General features: G+C 40.7%; 1 long non-coding RNA gene across 3 annotated transcripts in view; it reads left to right on the top strand.

Annotated features, from left to right (window-relative positions):
* The window catches only part of LOC121065894, a 40,897-nt gene extending 25,044 nt beyond the window's left edge, over positions 1 to 15,853 (top strand). For all 3 annotated transcript variants that reach the window (XR_005817380.1, XR_005817381.1, XR_005817379.1), the window contains exon 2: positions 15,298 to 15,853. This is a non-coding gene — a long non-coding RNA (uncharacterized LOC121065894). The remainder of the gene's footprint in view (positions 1 to 15,297) is intronic.
* The last annotated feature ends 2,054 nt before the right edge of the window (positions 15,854 to 17,907 follow it).

The following is a 17,907-nucleotide window of genomic DNA, read 5'->3' as shown; positions in this document are numbered from 1 at the left end:
TTGAGGATTTGTGCCTCAGGGCAACTTCCACTCTGAGGTGAAATTACTTCTTTCCAAATGCCATACTTGAACTATGTAAGCATACACCCTTTAGCATAATAATAGTGACTTCTAAATGCAAAGACAGCCTCTGATTTGCAGCAAGCATACCTGCCACAGATTACTTCTTAAGATATCTGAAGGCAAAGTATTATAGCAAGAGCTATTTACCCTAGATTCTACCTCATTACAAATCATCCTTACACATTATGCTGGAGGAACAATAAACCAACCTTCTATCACCCCTTGCAGACTGGCAGTCAAATCAAAATGCTCTCATTTCTTACTTCTCCTCTTTCAGATGACCATGGTGCTCAACTCTAACCTCCAGAACAAGCCACACCTTTCTGACACAAGTACACTTTTTTTTTTTTTTTTTTTTCCTACCAGACACATTTTGTGGTGGAGGAATACTGAATGAAATGTAGTGCTGCTTCATGGAAAGAAACCAGCTGAGGTTTGCTCCCCAGATGAGACACTGAAGCAGATGAGACTCTGAAGCAGAACAGACACTGAAGCACTCTCTTTTCTCAGAGAGTCCTCCGATGTTCTGCCCTCATAAGCTCACTACCTTTGGCAGTGTCTTTCTGACACACATAAGAAAGGTTCCGCAAGCGGCATCCAAACAAATGGCACCCCAAGTCTACAGTAGCCATGGTGACACAGATGCAAATGTAAAAGCAGGTGATGGTGGACAGGCAATGAAAGGTTACATCTGGGAAACCACAGATGCTCTAGAAAAAGATTTGTCAATGCACCGTGTCCCAGTACACAGGAACCAGTATTTGTCACTTGACTTCTGCTGTCCCAAGGGAAAGCATTTAGACCGACTAGCTGTCTAGGCCCCCACTGCAGTCAATGGTGGTAGAAAGATGGGCTGTACTATTTATGAGAGATACCTAACTTCGGTTTATTTGTTCGGATATGGTGACTTGTTTTCTGGAAATAAGTATGTATCTCCATAACTGTAAGGGAAGTCTAGGAAACGGAGTCATCCTAGATGCCTAGTTCTCTGACAGCTTGATCTGAGCAGATGAATCTTATCCAAGTGGATGAAACAAGATACCCAGAGAACAGCCACACAGGTAAAGTAAAGGTGTGTAAAAAAACATCCAGCTGGGGCTCTATGTTTGGTATCCTACGTATTATCTTCCATGCCTAGGCTCTGAAGGATCAGGATAGTTTCCAATAAGAGCAGTGTTGCTTTTCAGTTACATCTGCAGAAGGGCTGTATGGTTTTAGCAACAGAGATCCAGATGAACTCCTACCCAGGAGGGGATGCACGCTACCTGTTGCTACACGGGCAGCATAACACGTACACTTCAGGTCACTGCAGAGGTCATCACGGTGATCATGTGTCCAACTAATTTTCATCTCATCTGAGGGTTTCAGTGGAGAGGCTTGTCCAGGAAAGGTTGAAACCAGCAAAATAGTTAGACCCATCTACTATTTCATGTGCCGCTGGGTACATAAAATCCGGTCTCATTGGTTGTTTTAGGGGAAGGAGAAGATAGGACTCTAGGCACCTAGTTATGTGTTAGCTGTGTGAGCCACTTTTGAGGACAAGGCCTAAGCACCTACATAGTGAGCCTGGAGATGGTTCTCACGGAAGGACCCCGCTCTGGAACTGGCATCCCACTTCGGCCTCACCGCAGCTAAGCCTCTCATCCTGCAGAGTACTAGCGTCTTCCTAGGCTCATTTCTGAGGGCTGGCTTAAGCTTCAGAACAGTTCCTTTTACTGAAAAAAATTGCTAGTGTCAGTGTTGCTATCTGTGAAAGCATTTTGCATTTGTAATAATTTCTGAACATGTGGCTTTTGATTCATTACAGCATAATGAATTTAATTCATTACAACAAGATTTAATTCATTACAACATCCTTAGCTTTCCCAGGTCAGTGTAGGCTTGTCGGTAGTCTTTATTTTAGTCTGTTTCACTACCTGTAATACTCCGTCCTTTGATGCAGATGGCCACAAGCCTTGTTCTGGTTAGGAAGCTAAGCTGTTGATGGAGTCAGGTCTTTCTTGCATGCAGCTCTACCTACTTACAAGCAACATGGAGACTCCTGTTTCTCTGACTGCAGATGCAATCAAACCACCAAACTTTGCTTATAATACCACTTTTTTTTTAATTTTTTAATTTTTTTTTTTTAATTCAGCACCCCAGATAAGGTTTCCCTTTAGGTGTTTATGCCTAGGTAGCTTTCTTTTAGCTGCTGTGCTTAAAGCTTTATTTCTTTCTCTGTTTCAGCTGGCTTGTTCTTTTGTACATGCATACACACAAATACATCCTTACTCAATGCAGTAACCAGCAGTACCATCTGCCCACATTGTTCAAGATTTAGGGTGTACTTCTGCTTTGTCTTGGAACCCTGTATTACCTCATCAAAGAACTACCTTGACTCTGTTATCTTAAATGAAGGGTAGTGGTTACTTCCATCAGCCTCAATGACTCTTCTCCCAGTCCTCAACAATAATACAGCATATTCACCCTGCCTTTGCCCTTACAGGGTTTTCTACTTGCTTATCTTTCATTTATCTCTGTATTGCTTTGTGTGGCATTAAAATACAGACTGGAGGTGCTGGGACTGGATTCACCTCTCACTGACAACAGTTCCACAATCATCTGTCTCCACTGTTGCTAGATAGTGGAGGTATATTTGATGCATATCTATGAATAAAAGAAGAGACAGAGCCTTGGGTTTTCATTACTTTTGCCAGCTTCTGCCAGTTTGTTTGTTTGTTTATTATTTCTCTGATACCTCAGCTGTTTTTAATTGACTTTTAAAGAGAGCAGGTAACTTTAAGGAGCACTGTGGGAGAAGACAGAGCTATCTGAGGACCACAAGGAAATTATATTGCAGTTAAACAGGAGTTAAAGCCAGGTTTTTGCCCATCAGTCATCTCTGGAATTAAGCAAATCATGCCCTCACGGTTAGGAAGATATTAAATGAGAAAGCTTTTAGCTGTTTTCCCTGTCAAACAACATCTGATGACCAACAGCGATGCTGACAGGGATTCACTTACGTCATAGACTTTCTTTGGGGTGAACTACAAAGAAACATGTGGGTCAGTGTGACCCATCCCTTCATTACAACTGTGGAAATGCATTTTTTTTACAACAAAATAACATCTCTGTGATACCTTGATTGTCAAAACCCACAATTATAGTCATTGTTTATGCATTAGGGAAACCTCATCCTAAATCTGGCACCATATGGGGGTGAAAAGAGCAGCTGCTGACATTTCGGTATAATCATTGTGATCTAGCTGCAAATATGACTCAGCATGATGAGTCTGACAACAAGAATGGGGAGAAAAAAAAAAAAAGCAAAGCAGCATGGGCAGGTTTCAAATGTCACTTTGAGGCATCAGTCCAAGTGCATTTCCAAGGGGAGAGACTTTCAACACACAGAGTGGGACAGCTCCATACTAGCTCCAAACGGGAAGTCGGCACAGAACTGCAGACCAGCATAACCGAAAGGGTTGTTTATGTTTGTGTGTGTTGTAATCCAAGGGAGAAAAATAATTAATGACCGTCTGGAAGTGTTTTAGGATATTGTTATTCCCCCCACGTTTTTGTGAAAAATGAAATTATGCCAAGCAAAACTATACAAGCAGCCCCACCTCCCTGTTTTCAGCCCCTCTCGGAAGCACTGGCTCATTGCTTTTCAGTGAGTTTGGAGTTCAACTGATTCCTTTTGATCAGAAAATAACAGAGATATTTGGCTTCTACCGTGCAGCCCCACTGGTAATTTTCAGTTTCCCTGAATTCTTTCATCTGACCACACTACCTTCTCCACTTTCATTCTATCTATTCCCTTCCTACGATGCCTACAGAAAATCTCACTGTTGATGACCTTGAGCATTTTACCCCGAAACATGTTTTTGCCCCTCTGTTCTCAGAGTGCTGACTTCCCAAAGCAAGGCTGCTCCTTTCCTGCATACACCTGAATCACATAGGTTGTTGCTATCACGAATGAATCATTGTGACAGAAAGACGCTATTCACGTTCAGGAAAATGCTAGGCTTGCTACTTATCTCCAAAGCCGAAGTTCTGGTGCATTACATCTGGCAACACATTATAATTGTGTTTACTCCATAAATATGTACTCCACATACCTTGTGTCAATACCAGCCCTTTGGTCTAGAAGATTACATCTTCTTTTATGGAGGAATTAATACACTATAACCTCTGGCATGATAAGAACATCCATTAATCAAAATGCAAATGCTTCCTTCACAAAATGATTATTTTGGGAATAGATGAGGAGGTTCAAGCACGGCCTGTCACAAGGCTGAGATTTACACACATTTTGTCACAGGATTGTTCTCATCGTGTGGTAGGGACATGCCTGAACTGGGACGGATGCAACTCCTATCTTGCAATGGTGTAGAGGCCATAGGACGCTGTGCAAAAATGATGCTAAGACTAAGCTGCTGGCCAACTCTTTGCCAATTTAACAGCTTGCAATTTATTGCCTTCCTGTTACTGAGGGCAGCAGTGAAGGACGTGGCAGCAAAGTGTGGCTATTGGCTGGATAAGTTACTGTGGCCTTTGGAAGCTGGACCAGAGGCCACCCAGCCTATGGTTGTTGGGTATTTCTCCTTTATTCTCAAAAAAGTCATATATAGGATCAATTGAATAATAAATTGAGGCCTGCAATTGATTTGTAGGTACATGTTAAGTTTTTCAAAGCACTGCAGAGAACTGAGATGTGTCACAACCTCTATTGTCCCATTTTGAAAGAAAGTCCTTGCTGCTCTGGCTGTTTTTGTAGATTCTTTCATAGCTCATTTTTTTTGTTTGTTTTGTTTTTGTCCTGATATTATATAAACTCCCAGATAAAAATTAGCAGCTTGACTCACCAAATTCCTATCATACCAATTTGAAAAGACACTACTTACCAGCTAATAAATGTATTTCAATAATTTCTGTGCCTACTTTTGGCTGTGTAGGAAGGGAATGAAGCTAAAGAGTCTATGACCTGTGCTCTTCTTCTCTTGTAGACAGCTGAATATTTATGTGTCTATAATGGATACATGTTCAAGGTTCATTATTGCTATCTGTACCTATTATTACTGTTGTGTTATCATCATTATTATTTCACACTGTGGTCGAGGTCCCCCTAAAGATCAAAGTCCCTCTGTATTAGAATCTGCATGAAGAAAACGAGAGACCTTCCTCCCATGCTAATCACCTCTTATGCTTCAGCAGCACAAGGGAAGATGGGTCTCTACGGTGCCACGTGGAACAAAAATATTTCCTTTGCACCCATCTGGGTTGGACCAATGTGTGAAGCCTATACCATGCTCCTTCTTTCCCATACTCTCTAAAACGCTTCGAGTGATTGAGGAGAACTTGCACAATGGCAAGCCAGGGGCCACGGACTGACACGCAGCATGCAGACAAGGCACTGACCATGCGGTGCTGGCACACTGTTCTGCTCAAGGCCCATTCCTTTATGACTGGTGAGATTCCATTTCTTGTCTCATAGAGTTCAGCAATACAAATAATTTCCAGTGAAGAGGTGCACTTTACTTACGAAGTAGCCTTTGAATCTACAGTGTTGGACATCAGAGATGGAAACTATGCATCAGCTGAACTACTTACTGTCATACTGTTCTCTTTGGAGAGTATGTCTATGGCTAGATCTCTACAGATGTATGGATATGTGCGTATTTATACAGATTGGACTTATTTACCTACTCTATTGATTGCTCTAGTGATGGCCTATTAATGACTTGGACATTCTGTCTAACGTGTTCTTGCACAAAGTCGAGATCTTTCATCTGTAAAGTCTAAGTATCACATGACTTGATTGACATCAGTGATTTTTTGAGACAATTCTCTGCAATTCAGGACAAGGCATGTGGTTGTCTTATTGGTGCTGAAAGTTTAGACCTGTATGGATATGGAGTTTTTGTCCTCTGCGGTGTGTTGCAATGAGCTGATGCTTCACTGCTCTTCTTGAAAATCTTTTCTTCTGTGATGCTAGCCAGTTCTGGTGCATAAAGAGAATGAACATAATTCTCCTTGCAGAGGAGCAATATGTGATTCTAATTTAACATGGATGCTCTAGATAATTCCTCTCATTACTGTTGGAAACCAATATATTTCCTTCATAGTTAGATGACATCCATCGTGCATTGGAATGACCAGTACTCACAGGAAAGGCCATTTAGATAAAGCTGTGCTGTATTCTGCAGAACTGTTAACTCAGAACAGAAATACATTTATGTCTGAGGTGTCACGAGTAACTGCTGCATTGCAGTCTGCCCGTGAGGATTATTGCTTCATTGATTTCTTGATCTCTAGGGTGATCTGTTATAATTCTTGATTTTTAGTGTGATCTCATAAATAATGGGAAAAACTACAATGTACTGGATATAAAACCCCATACATTTAAAACACAGGCAAGATCTTGCATTGTGACTGGATAACAAGCTCTGTCAGACGAATGAAACTGGTGTAAATAACACATAAGGTTTTTGCTGACCATCAACAACACTAAAAAAATTGTTGCAATATTTTAACTAAACCTTTATTTTTTACCGTGCTCTTATAGAATCTAGGTCTCCACAGCCTACAGTGGGACAACTGTATTCATTGCAGCCATGGTTAGAAGAGACAGCTGTTTTTCCAGCTGAGATGTTGCAATCATGGCTTAGATGCCAAAACACAAAACTTTTTTTTTTTTTTTTTAACAAGAATGGTAGCAAAAACTATCCTTCTAACAAATGTATGGTATTATTCCTCAATTCGTTTTTAAGACATTATGTTTCTCTTCCTACTTAACAGTATACAGAAGGAAACAATAAAACTTGCATCACAGATCTGAAGAGTAGCTTTTGGGCTGTGCCCTCATGCTGGTCTAGAGGAAAATAAGGAGCAGGAGGCCAAGCCAAGAACATGTGTGGAGACTGGCACCATGAAAATACTCCAAATTCCTGGTCAGATCCCCTCTGCTTTTTGTATGCCCATTCTAGGCAATGTGACAATGTGTTTGCTTACTGGTTATATCACCACTGGAGACAGAATGTCCTCTGGGGCTCCTCCAATAGGAGGATGATTTGTTGGTTTAGCAATCATTAACTCATCCCTATTTTTTTAACGCAAATTAAAGTCGGCAGTAGAGTAGGCTCATGCTGCTCAGTGGCAGCTCCTTGGCAGCTCCTTATGCTTTCTGGTTAGGTCCCCTTTGCCAACCAACACATGGACTTCAGCAATTGTTTGGAGCGCTTCAGCTGGCTTGTAATCAGACTTACCCGAGCACAGCTATACTGGCAGGTAACTTAAAGACCTCTCAGAAAACATCGAGGGTTTTTGCTAAAACCACTAATGCGTATATTAGCTGAGTTATTTGCAACTGGAAGTAAGCAGCTGGACACCATGTATGCGTGGATCAAATCATCTAGTAAGCCAAGAATTTTAGGTTAGTGAACAGTTAAAGCCAGAGACATTATTTAGGTACATGCAAATACTTTCAGTTTAGGATGAGGTCAGTAGTCTCCACTGATTTCTGAGGCATTGATGGGAAGGTGCCCGTAACATTCAAAAGGCTGCTGACAACATCAATCAAAACCTATTATGTGACACATTATTTGCTTGGAGATTTGCTGTATTAAGATGCCATGTGATTGGAATCAGATCATTTTAATTGTTATCATATGTAATTGTCAGCCACATAATCGTGTCTGACCAAGCTTTAACAGTGTTTGTTTTTCAGACTTCTTTCCTACAGCCCGAGCTCTTTTTGGATTATTTCAGTGTTGTTTTTTGCTGTTGTTGTTTGTTTGTTTTTTAATATCTAAAGAAAAACTGAAGTTTTCACAGACTGGACATTGCAGTGACCTTACATCTGAACATTAGAGGGTCTGATGTTAAACAAACATTGTAATCTGACTTTCCCAAAATTTCAGAATGCATTATAAAATGCTATCTAGCTGTAAAAGCAGCAGTGGGACCTTTTGTTCTAGTCACGCAAAAGCAAACACACAGAATCTGCTTTTAGTCACATTGTTTTGAATGGATTTACTCTCTGTTGCTGCTAATGTAGCTGGCTTAGCAAGTTTCTCGGAGATATAATATACTACCACTTGGAAGAGGGGGGAGGATGCTAACAGTTATTAATTATTGTTATTTGATAGAAGCAGAAAATATCTGAAGTGCTATTGTGGCTCTAACTATTTTAAAATTAACACAGGCACACTTTAATGTCATCATGCATTTCAGAGCATACGTGGTTGTAGAATTTCATGATTAGTCTGTTAATATTTGCTACACTATGATTAGTTGCATTTCTTCCCTCTATTTTACCTCAGTAAAACAAATAAGGGCTATTCTCTCTAGCAACTTGCCGTGTTGCATAACAATTTGTGTTGTAGACTTTGTTACACATTCTAAACGTCTCATAAACATTTTCTTTTATAATATTCCTTAAGGTAAGACTAAACGATGATAATCTGCCTCCTTAGAAGACAGTGCTTAAGTAACTGAACATGAGTTAAGAAACAAATAAAGGCTAGAATTCAAATGTAAAATAAGCTTGCAGAATTTTGCTAGAATTCTTACATAGACAGATGGGAAAGAAATTCTGATAATTTTTCATTCTTTATACCAAATACAGATGAGGAAATGTTGACTCTGGTAAATTTGTGTAAATCCACACACACAGAATATGATCAATTTGCCTGCCTATATGTCTTTACACTATCTCCTGTTATTATATTAAAACAATAACAACAACAACAAAACAACCGTTTTTGGCTAAAGCATTTCTTCCTCTTGTTTTTAAGAGATCATACAGTGTATCTGGTATATCCCTGGAAAATGTTTTCCGAAATATAAGCTCTTTTATTATAAAAAAGGCATCTTACTTTCAATTTTGGTGTAGCTGGCTTAAGTTTCCAGCCCATGGTTCTTCTGCTAGATGGAAGAGTCTTTTCTCGATATTTCCCTCTGTGAGTTACTTATTTATACAACTCACCTCTCCTCATCTTCTTTCTGATAAAATAAACAGATGAAACTCTTTATTTATTTATTTATTTATCATGTTTTTACTGCAAGGAATTATCCTTTGAATATTTTTGTGGTTCCTTCCTGTACCATTCCTGATTTCTGTTTGACTGCCCAGTCTTCATCACTGTATACTATCCTGCCAAACTCATGTCATTCACAGATTGTATTCAGGGATATGTTTACATGACCATTGGTGAAATTGCTAAAGAATATTAGGCCTTGTACAGAGCCCAAGGGAACATTGGGAACATTCAGACAGTCTCAAATCCCAGCTGATGCTTAGTTGTTTGAGATCTGTCAGCTAGTTTTTAATCCATTTGATATGTGCTTTATTTCTATTGCACAATGCTAAAATCATAATAGTATGTCAGTTTCTGTGGATATTAATTTAACCCTTCCTTTCTCCTTGCTCCTTCTGTACCACTGCAATATCAGAGTGCCTCCCACACAGAGTTCTGGTGGTTTCACACCGATGGGCAGCTCAGCTCCACCATGCTGCTCTCTCACTCCCATTCCTCAACTGAACAGGGGGAGAAAATATGATGAAAAAAGGCTCATGGGTTGAGATAAGGACAGGGAGATCACTCACCAGTTACCATCACAGCTGAGACAGACTTGGCATAAGGGATATTAATGTGATTTATTGCCCACTAATAATAGACTAGTGCAGTGAGAAATAACAGTGAAGTAAAGACACCTTCCCCCATCCACCCTTTCTATGTCCTCCCCCTGAGTAGGACTGCTCCAGCATGGGTCCCCCACAGGCGGCAGCTCCCCCCAGACCCCCTGCTCCTGCGTGGGCTCCTCTCCACGGGCTGCAGCTCCGGCCCGGGACCTGCTCTTGCGGGGGCTCTCCATGGGCCGCAGCCTCCTCCAGGCCACATCCACCTGCTCCACCGGGAGCTCCTCCACGGGCTGCAGCGTGGAGATCTGCTCCATGTGGGACCCATGGGCTGCAGGGGGACAGCCTGCTCCACCAGGAGCCTCTCCACAGGCTGCAGGGGAACTGCTGCTGCGTGCCTGGAGCACCTCCTGCCCTCCTGCTGCACTGACCTTGGAGCTGCAGGGCTGGTTCTCACCCCTCTCTCCCAGCTCTTGTTGCACAGCAGTTTTTTTCCCCCTTCATTAACTGCTCTCCCAGAGGCCTAACCAACATCACTCCTTGGCTCGGCTCTGGCCAGCAGCAGGTCCCTTTGGAGCCAGCTGGAGCTGGCTCTGATCTGACATGGGGCAGCTGCTGGGCTCTGCTCACAGAAACCATCCCTGCAGCCCCCTGCTACCAAAACCTTGCCACATAAACCTAATACAAGAATAAATATCATTAAAGAAGTACCGTTAAAGAAGACTTCATAGTATACCTGGCACTTTCCCCACATTGGGATTTAACAGCAATTAGTTCATTTTTGTATTAAGCATTTTTTTTCCCTGCTTAAATACCTACTGGATTAGGCTGATAACAGCAGAGGTTCTTGTGGTGCCAATGCTTACCTGTGTATATGTATTGTGAATTAACTTCCAGTCTTGATCTTGATTTGAACAAAATATTACAGTATACATCCAGAAAGTACAAAAAGAAAGGCCATTAACAACACACAGAGACAATATTACATTTTAAATTGTGGCTCCGAATTTCAAAGTATGATGAACGTAGTGTCTCATGCTAAAAGCTGATCCATTGTAAGTGCTAAAACCAGCATACGTACTATTGAAATTGGGAACCTATGTTGTTGGTATTCTTTAAGTTACATAATTGAATGAGACGTGCGTAACCAGTTTAACTATAATGCAATGACAGGGAAATTAGCTTCTACAAGCTTTGACTATTCAGTATGTTTAATGTACCTAGAGCCCCAAAATACATGTATTTGTTACCAAACCCTGTAGATAAACAGAAGTAAATCGGCCCTGAAAAAAACTGGTGATAACAGTATTCCGTAGCTGGCATTCAAATAAGTTGTTTTCAGTGTTACTACTACATAGTATTGTACATAGAGACTGAAAGACATTAAATGTCAGACTAAGTAATGCTGGAAAACTCAGTCCTGTAGCTAGTATATATTAATACTAACTGCATGTATGGCATAAATATGCCTACATATAGTGTAATTAGTACAGAATTTGTATAACAGATTCTGCTCAGAAAGCGAGGAATCGTTATATCGGAGTTCAAGACTTCTTCATTTGAATCTGATTTGGTTGCTGGACAAGGAGATGGACATTGTTGTTTTTGTTTGTTTGTTTTTACATGCATATCTCTGCCATCTCCTCTCTAGTTAGTCATTTGAAGAAGACAGATATGATTTCATTAAAAAAATAACAGAGTAAATTAGGACAAAGTCTAGGAAAATATGCTATTTTAGCCTATAGGGAATATCAGTAGTTGACAAAAATCTTCACTCTGTTTGTTAACAGATTCCTTTTTGACTGCAGCAACCTCAAAATTGGACATCAGGCAGATCAAATGAATGCTGAACTCTGGAGGTCATTGACGCTCTTCCAACTTCAAAAATAAGCAGTGATAATGTTGGGATATTGACTAAAATCAGAAGATGGCTCTCGACCATTTTCTTCCAGATCACTAGTATGAAAAGGAATTTGTAAAACAGAAATGTCTCCACCTCCTTTAAATAGTAATAAAGACAAATCCATCAAAACAAGCAGCTGGTTAAATTCTTTGCCCATATACACGTGCCATTTCCCATTTGTAATCAATGAGAAACTTCTGTATACACCCCAGGGCAGAATCTCACTCATCATATGTAACACTTTAATGTTAATTTAGGATGATTAATGATCAAGTCAGTAGCTGTGTAATATTTGTGAATTCTATTCTACCGCTGCTTAATTTTATATTATTTTAAAATTTACAGCTGCCATGGAAAATGACCAGAAATCTACTATCTGAGAAAACCCATCCATCATCTTCAGGCAGTCTTCCAATCTGTTAACTTTAGCTGCTACTAATAAGTGTGTGAGTCCAGGGAAAGCAATTATTACGATGTTTCACAGAATAGCTTCCAGATAGCGTGTGATGTAAACTGCTCTTGGGCAACATTTCTTCTAAGGAAGCAGCCTTAGAAGCATTTTTTTTTCTTCAGTAAGCAACTTCACCAATGCAAGTATGATAAAAACAGAGATGGACAGCTAGAGCCTTAGGTGTTGGAAATGGGGATTGACCATAGCTACTGTGCCCATTTACACCTTCCAAAGACTTGGATCGCTATGCTTTGTGAAGTGCTCGTTACAGGTTTGATCAGTGTGCAGATTCTTTCAGTAAGGAAGAGTTCTTACCTGGTCTGAGATGTAGCCATTAGCACAATATATCACACAGTGCCAAATCAGGCACCTTGTTTTGACTTTGTGTTCCCTTCCAGGAAATGATATTTTATCTACTATTTAACGTACATTACCAGCAATGCAAACCAAGCCCAAACTAGTGCATGAAGATCTCTAAGATTGCCTCTCTAAGATCTCTAAGTGCACGAAAAATCATGAAGATCGCCATTCTGAGGCCCTTAATAAAAATTCAACATCACAGCAGGCTGCTCGCAAGTAACACCTCCCCAGATAATACCTCCCCAGCTAATTACCTTCCCAAAGTAATAATGGAGCATTGTGACAGAGGTGGAGGTCCTGCAGATGTAGAGAGGCCAGTACAGGAACTCAGCTGAGCTCCAAATACAGACAGCTTCCTCACAGAGAAGGGGGCCAAAGCAAGACTGTGTGGCTTATTCTGGAACTACTTTCACTGTAGCCCGATTTCTATAATGAACAACCTCTGGCAAGGGATTGAAGAGGAAGACTTGAAAAATCCATTGTGATGACAAACACGCATTAGTAAAAGTTTTACATCAGGACCTTAGAGCCAAAGCATTCAGGATCAGTCAGATAATCATACTGTGGCATCTCATCAAGCCTCTCTGATTACTTGGGGGGCTGGTTAGTATTGCACCTCTTTATTGGAAGTTCCTCACTACTAGTTCCTGGCTGTTCTTCATTCGTCCTTGCAGGCAGATGTTAGCTCATGAGGAACTTTGGAAACATTTCAATATGCCTCTGCTAGGCTCCTTGATCTTGATGACTGTTGCTAGCAGATGACATTCAGCATGCTTCCAGACACCCATCTAGCTCATTGGACTGAATGACTTGTCTTTTCAATTCCACTTCTGCAGCACATTATAGATCGTCTTGGCGTGTTTGGATTTTGGATTGCAGATTTGCTTTCTGAACCATGAAGAATTTGACACTAAGAGGAAAGCATGGTCTGGATTGCTTCTGAAAACTTCAGATTAATGTGCTAGATCTTTCTGCATAAAATGTAATCCAAACCAAGACACCCATTTAATTTAATTTTTTAAAAAAATCTTACTCATGAATACCATCATTCAACTGTTTGCTAGGAGAAATGAGATCAATAGGATCATGGTATGTTTATAATCTTTGTTTGGCAATTGGTTATTTTCATGAAGAAACTAAGGAGATACATATAATGGAAAGTTAGAAATTGTAATTTGCCTTGCTTAAAAAAAGCTGTTCAGTGTATCAAGATATTTGCTTTAAATCATCAAAGCTGTTTTGTCCAGCAGATGCACATACACACATATATATCTATTACTAAAATATCTGTAGGCATTCATCCTAATATATATATATATATTCCTTATACATATATGGTTATAATCTGTACATTCATGCCTTCTTATAAATATGTAAAATTCCTTCTTATATATACATTCACATACATATACACATACACGTGTTCCTCTTTAGTATATCCTCTTGCCTTTAATTGTTGAAGATTGATGGATGCCAGCATGATTATGTCTAATAAGAGGGTAAGGTACCTTGCTGAAAGGTCAACAAGCAGTGTCTGGGAGTTCTTGGTCTCCTTGACACCCTGAAGATAAGTGGCTGGGAAGGCTGATCTTGCTGTAAGACTTCTGAGATGATCAAAGTTTGGTTATAGAAAGGGCTATACTCCACACGCAAGTCATAGGCAATTTGAAATATTCATCAACTTAGTTACATGTCCTCTGTTCTGTTGGGCAGGAGCTCTACTGTAGTGAGTTGAAAGGTTGTTAAAAATACTTATTTTCCCTGGGGTAGGAAGAATGAGAATGCGAATCATAGAATCAGACAATATCTGGAGTTGGAAGGGACCCACAAGGATCACTGAATCCAACTCCTGGGTCTGCACAAGACCTCCCAAAATTCAGACTGTATGTCTGAATTTCTGACTTACTAATTTTTATTTAATTTTTTCTTCATGTGAACTTGTTTTGGGCATTAATAGTGTAAAGTAATGATGTGAAGTGTGATGATGAAATTGTGAGCTGGAAACGTGTAATGGTAGCTGCTTGATGCCTGATAACATAGTGCTATATGTAATGATGAGAAAGGTGAAAATAATAATGACATTTTCTATTTGTCAGATGGTCTGTAGCACTAACAGAAGTCCAACAGTCAGACAATTTCTAAGCTAGAAATTACTACAGGCCTACTAGCGCTACTTCTTAACATCTAAGATTCTAATTAAATATGTAAATTAAGATGTGTCTGAGTAACAAATATCAAGTTTAAAGTCATGCTTTGCTATTAGTTTAAAAATAGAAGCCATCGTTGCTTTCCTAGAGACACCAGTTTGCAACAAGAATGACTCTGGTCTTTGTGGTATTACTCTGTTATGTTATTTTACAACAACGTGCTCAGTGTGTAGAGCACATGCCATTAATGAATATGTTTTGTTTTGTTTTTTCTTTAATCCAGGCACTCATTTTCTCATATAAGAAAATCTCGGTCCCTAAATCTTTTCAGATGTATCACTCAGTTTATGTACACAGCAGATCTTTGACAGTTCTGCATCTTTTCCTGAAGTGAAAAGTCAGAGAAAAAAAAAAGGAGTACTTATGTCTAAGTATTTGAAAATTACTCTGGTCTAGATGCTACTAAAGCAGAAGTGTAACAGCACATGTTAAAAAAAAATAAAAATCACTAGATGTAGAATACAATGTTCCAGACACACCAGATTGTATTCAAATTCATATGAGCCTGTTGTCTGAGTAATTTACCCTCTTGAGAAGTACTAGAAAACAGGTGGCGTTTTTTCAGTTTTGTACTTTGCTATTTACTAAGGTCCCCAAACTCATGTTTCCTTATATTGTTCCCCTGTGTGTTCCTCTGGTCTTGTCAGAACAGATGTGTGAATGAAAATAAACCTGAATTCTGTGTTGCTTATAGGGCTTGGTTCAAAGAGGATTGGCAGCCACGGAAGGATCTCACCAAGGCTTCCATGACTTCTAGTCACGTCATTAATGAAGACCTTTTGAACGTTTTGGTCTTCTACCTTCCACGTGAAGAGAAATAATGATCCTGCCTTTGAAAAATGACTTAAAATTGACAGGGATGTAGATATTAACCACTCTTATACCTCCTTAGAAGCAGTAAGAAATGAAAGAGCATTTACAGAAAGACTGTGTTTTATTATATTTACAACAATGGAACTGGAATATAACCTTTTTATTTAAAAATCAAGCTGCAGATTAAGTTTTGATTGCAGTATTTTGTACTGAAAATAAGAATAATGGAAGCAATTAAGTATTCATAGTCCTGCTCTCACACAAACACCTTCCATGGTGAGCCTGTTTATGCAACTGAGTGTGCCATACAATTGTTTTTATTACCTTCTTATAAAACAGCCTGTATAAAACACTTTCTTTTTGATTGTTTCTTTGTGTATTGTTGAGCGTGTTTGCATTCTAAAGGGCTTTGCCTCATTAAAGCAATTACTGCAAACTTACTGTAGTTTGTTGCTTTTTTTTTCCCTTCTCCCTCTGAGCACTAGAAATATCCATAAAGAGCTCTTGCCCAGTCAGGATGTTCTGTATCTACCAAGGCTAGCAGTGGGAAGCTTCATTCTGAGCACAAAAAAAATCGGCGGAGATTTTCTTTAGCTGGAGCATCAGAACAGCGGTGAGCCTGAGGAGGGAACGTCGCTGAGCTCTGCCTGCTCTGACAGCCCCCACCCCCCTCTTTCTGACATAAGCATCAGAAGAGCAGAGATTTCCAAAGACAAGCTCTGCCACGTGAAGGGAGGAAATAAAAGAAAGGCACACGGGTCTGTTATGGGGCAAGATTTTGACTGATTCTCTTTTGGATTTTGTGGTTTTCGAGGGGGTAGGGCCATACATCACCCCTTCCCATGATAGTTCCCATGCTCTGCCCACGTCTCAGATTCACTTAATCAGATGGAAGGAACCTCCAATTATCTTCCCATACTACATCAGGTACCCCCGCTCAGCTGGTGAGATGTAACAGAGGTATAGCACCCGCTAAGTGTTTCAGCAATTTGCTTCGTCCTGGTGATGGGGGATGATGGGAGACCCTCTCTTTAGGGTGGCAGCTAGGTTAGCATAGCTACAAGCTGACCCTTCACATGGTGAAAATAAAAGGACAGCTTATGCTGTGGAATGGCTGAAGTGGTCTCCTATATATATACATATATTTGAATCAACGTAATGAAAACTTCTTAGAAAAACGAAGATGCACAGGTGGAGGAACCTACTGAAGATCTGCAGGTAAGGGTGAGAGGGAACACAAATGGCTGAGAACTTTCTGAAAAAAATGTCCTCTAATCAAAAAATGCTGATTTGCCAGACCCATAACTTTCAACGGGAAGCTGTACTCTGGTTCAGTAAGTTTCTGGTTGAAATAAGAGACCCTTGTTTGCTGCCTCGGGGCAGCCAGAAGTTCCTGGGTGGGATATTCAGATCCCAAAGAGCACACTCCATGTAAGGCTATAGTGCCTTTGAGTTGACCCAGGGAGATGAGAGTCAGCACCCCACAGCCCAGGTGGGTTTGGCATTGCTGACTGTTTCAAAAGGAGAATTTCTCCGGTTGGAGCAGCTCCAGTTCACGTACATAACAACACAACATTAGGCAAGAGAGTGAAAGAGCCTGGGCTGGTAGTCCAGGAATTAGCTCAGCGTGCTGGGAGGAGCAGGTGGAAGTCCCTGTCTCCTCTCAGACTGACGTGCCATTACTTGCACAGAGTGAAACACCTTCAGCAGGGGAGATGAGCAAAGCACCACACCCTCCTCCAACACACCGAGCTGATCCCGGGCTACAGCGGCCTTTTATTCTTGTTCCTACAGAGTAATCATTTTTGCCCAGTTCTCCAACAGCTCCAGTGAGCCTTAATCCCTGGCTGTTTACTGCTCTGAGCAGGAAAAGAAAATATGGCTGGCAGCATGCCTTGTTTGAAAGGCCTTGGTAGCACGCTGAAGTAGAACAGGCACAGGGACATTCCTGAAGCTGTGAGATCTTTCACCCTTCAAGGAAACCATTTTTTCTACCCAGCTCTAACAAGGAACAAGTAGTTGAAAAAAAGTAAATAAAAACAAATAAGGCCAGGGAAGTGTATAGCACTGTATCACTCAATAAAGTGGCCCTATATTTTCAGGAGTACGCTTAAGTAACCGAGTCTCATGAAATCTGTAGAAATGCTAAACAGAGCCTCAGGGAAAAGAGTTAGTCAGGGACAGAGCTTTGCAGCGCACTCAGAGGCAGCCCCAGGTGAGGAAAGCTGTGATTGTTACTGCTGTCAAACAACAGGCAGTGCCATATCCACAGAGGTTTCTCCCTTCAGATCACAAACCGAGACAGCTGGAGATGCTAGGGCTTGTTCCTCACTGTCCCGAAGCCCATTCAGCCGTCCCCTTCTGCATAAGGGAGGTTTAAAAAGGCAACTGGTTGTGCCACTGGGCGGTCATGCCTGCTGCGTCTACGGTTACTTCGATGGGGGCAGTGGGAAGCTGGCTGCTCTGGGCTCTGCTTCCATCACTTCACTGG

The sequence above is a fragment of the Cygnus olor genome, chromosome 2 (assembly GCF_009769625.2).
Source record: "Cygnus olor isolate bCygOlo1 chromosome 2, bCygOlo1.pri.v2, whole genome shotgun sequence".
Taxonomy (NCBI): domain Eukaryota; kingdom Metazoa; phylum Chordata; class Aves; order Anseriformes; family Anatidae; genus Cygnus; species Cygnus olor.
This window is presented reverse-complemented; position numbering and strand designations above follow the sequence as displayed.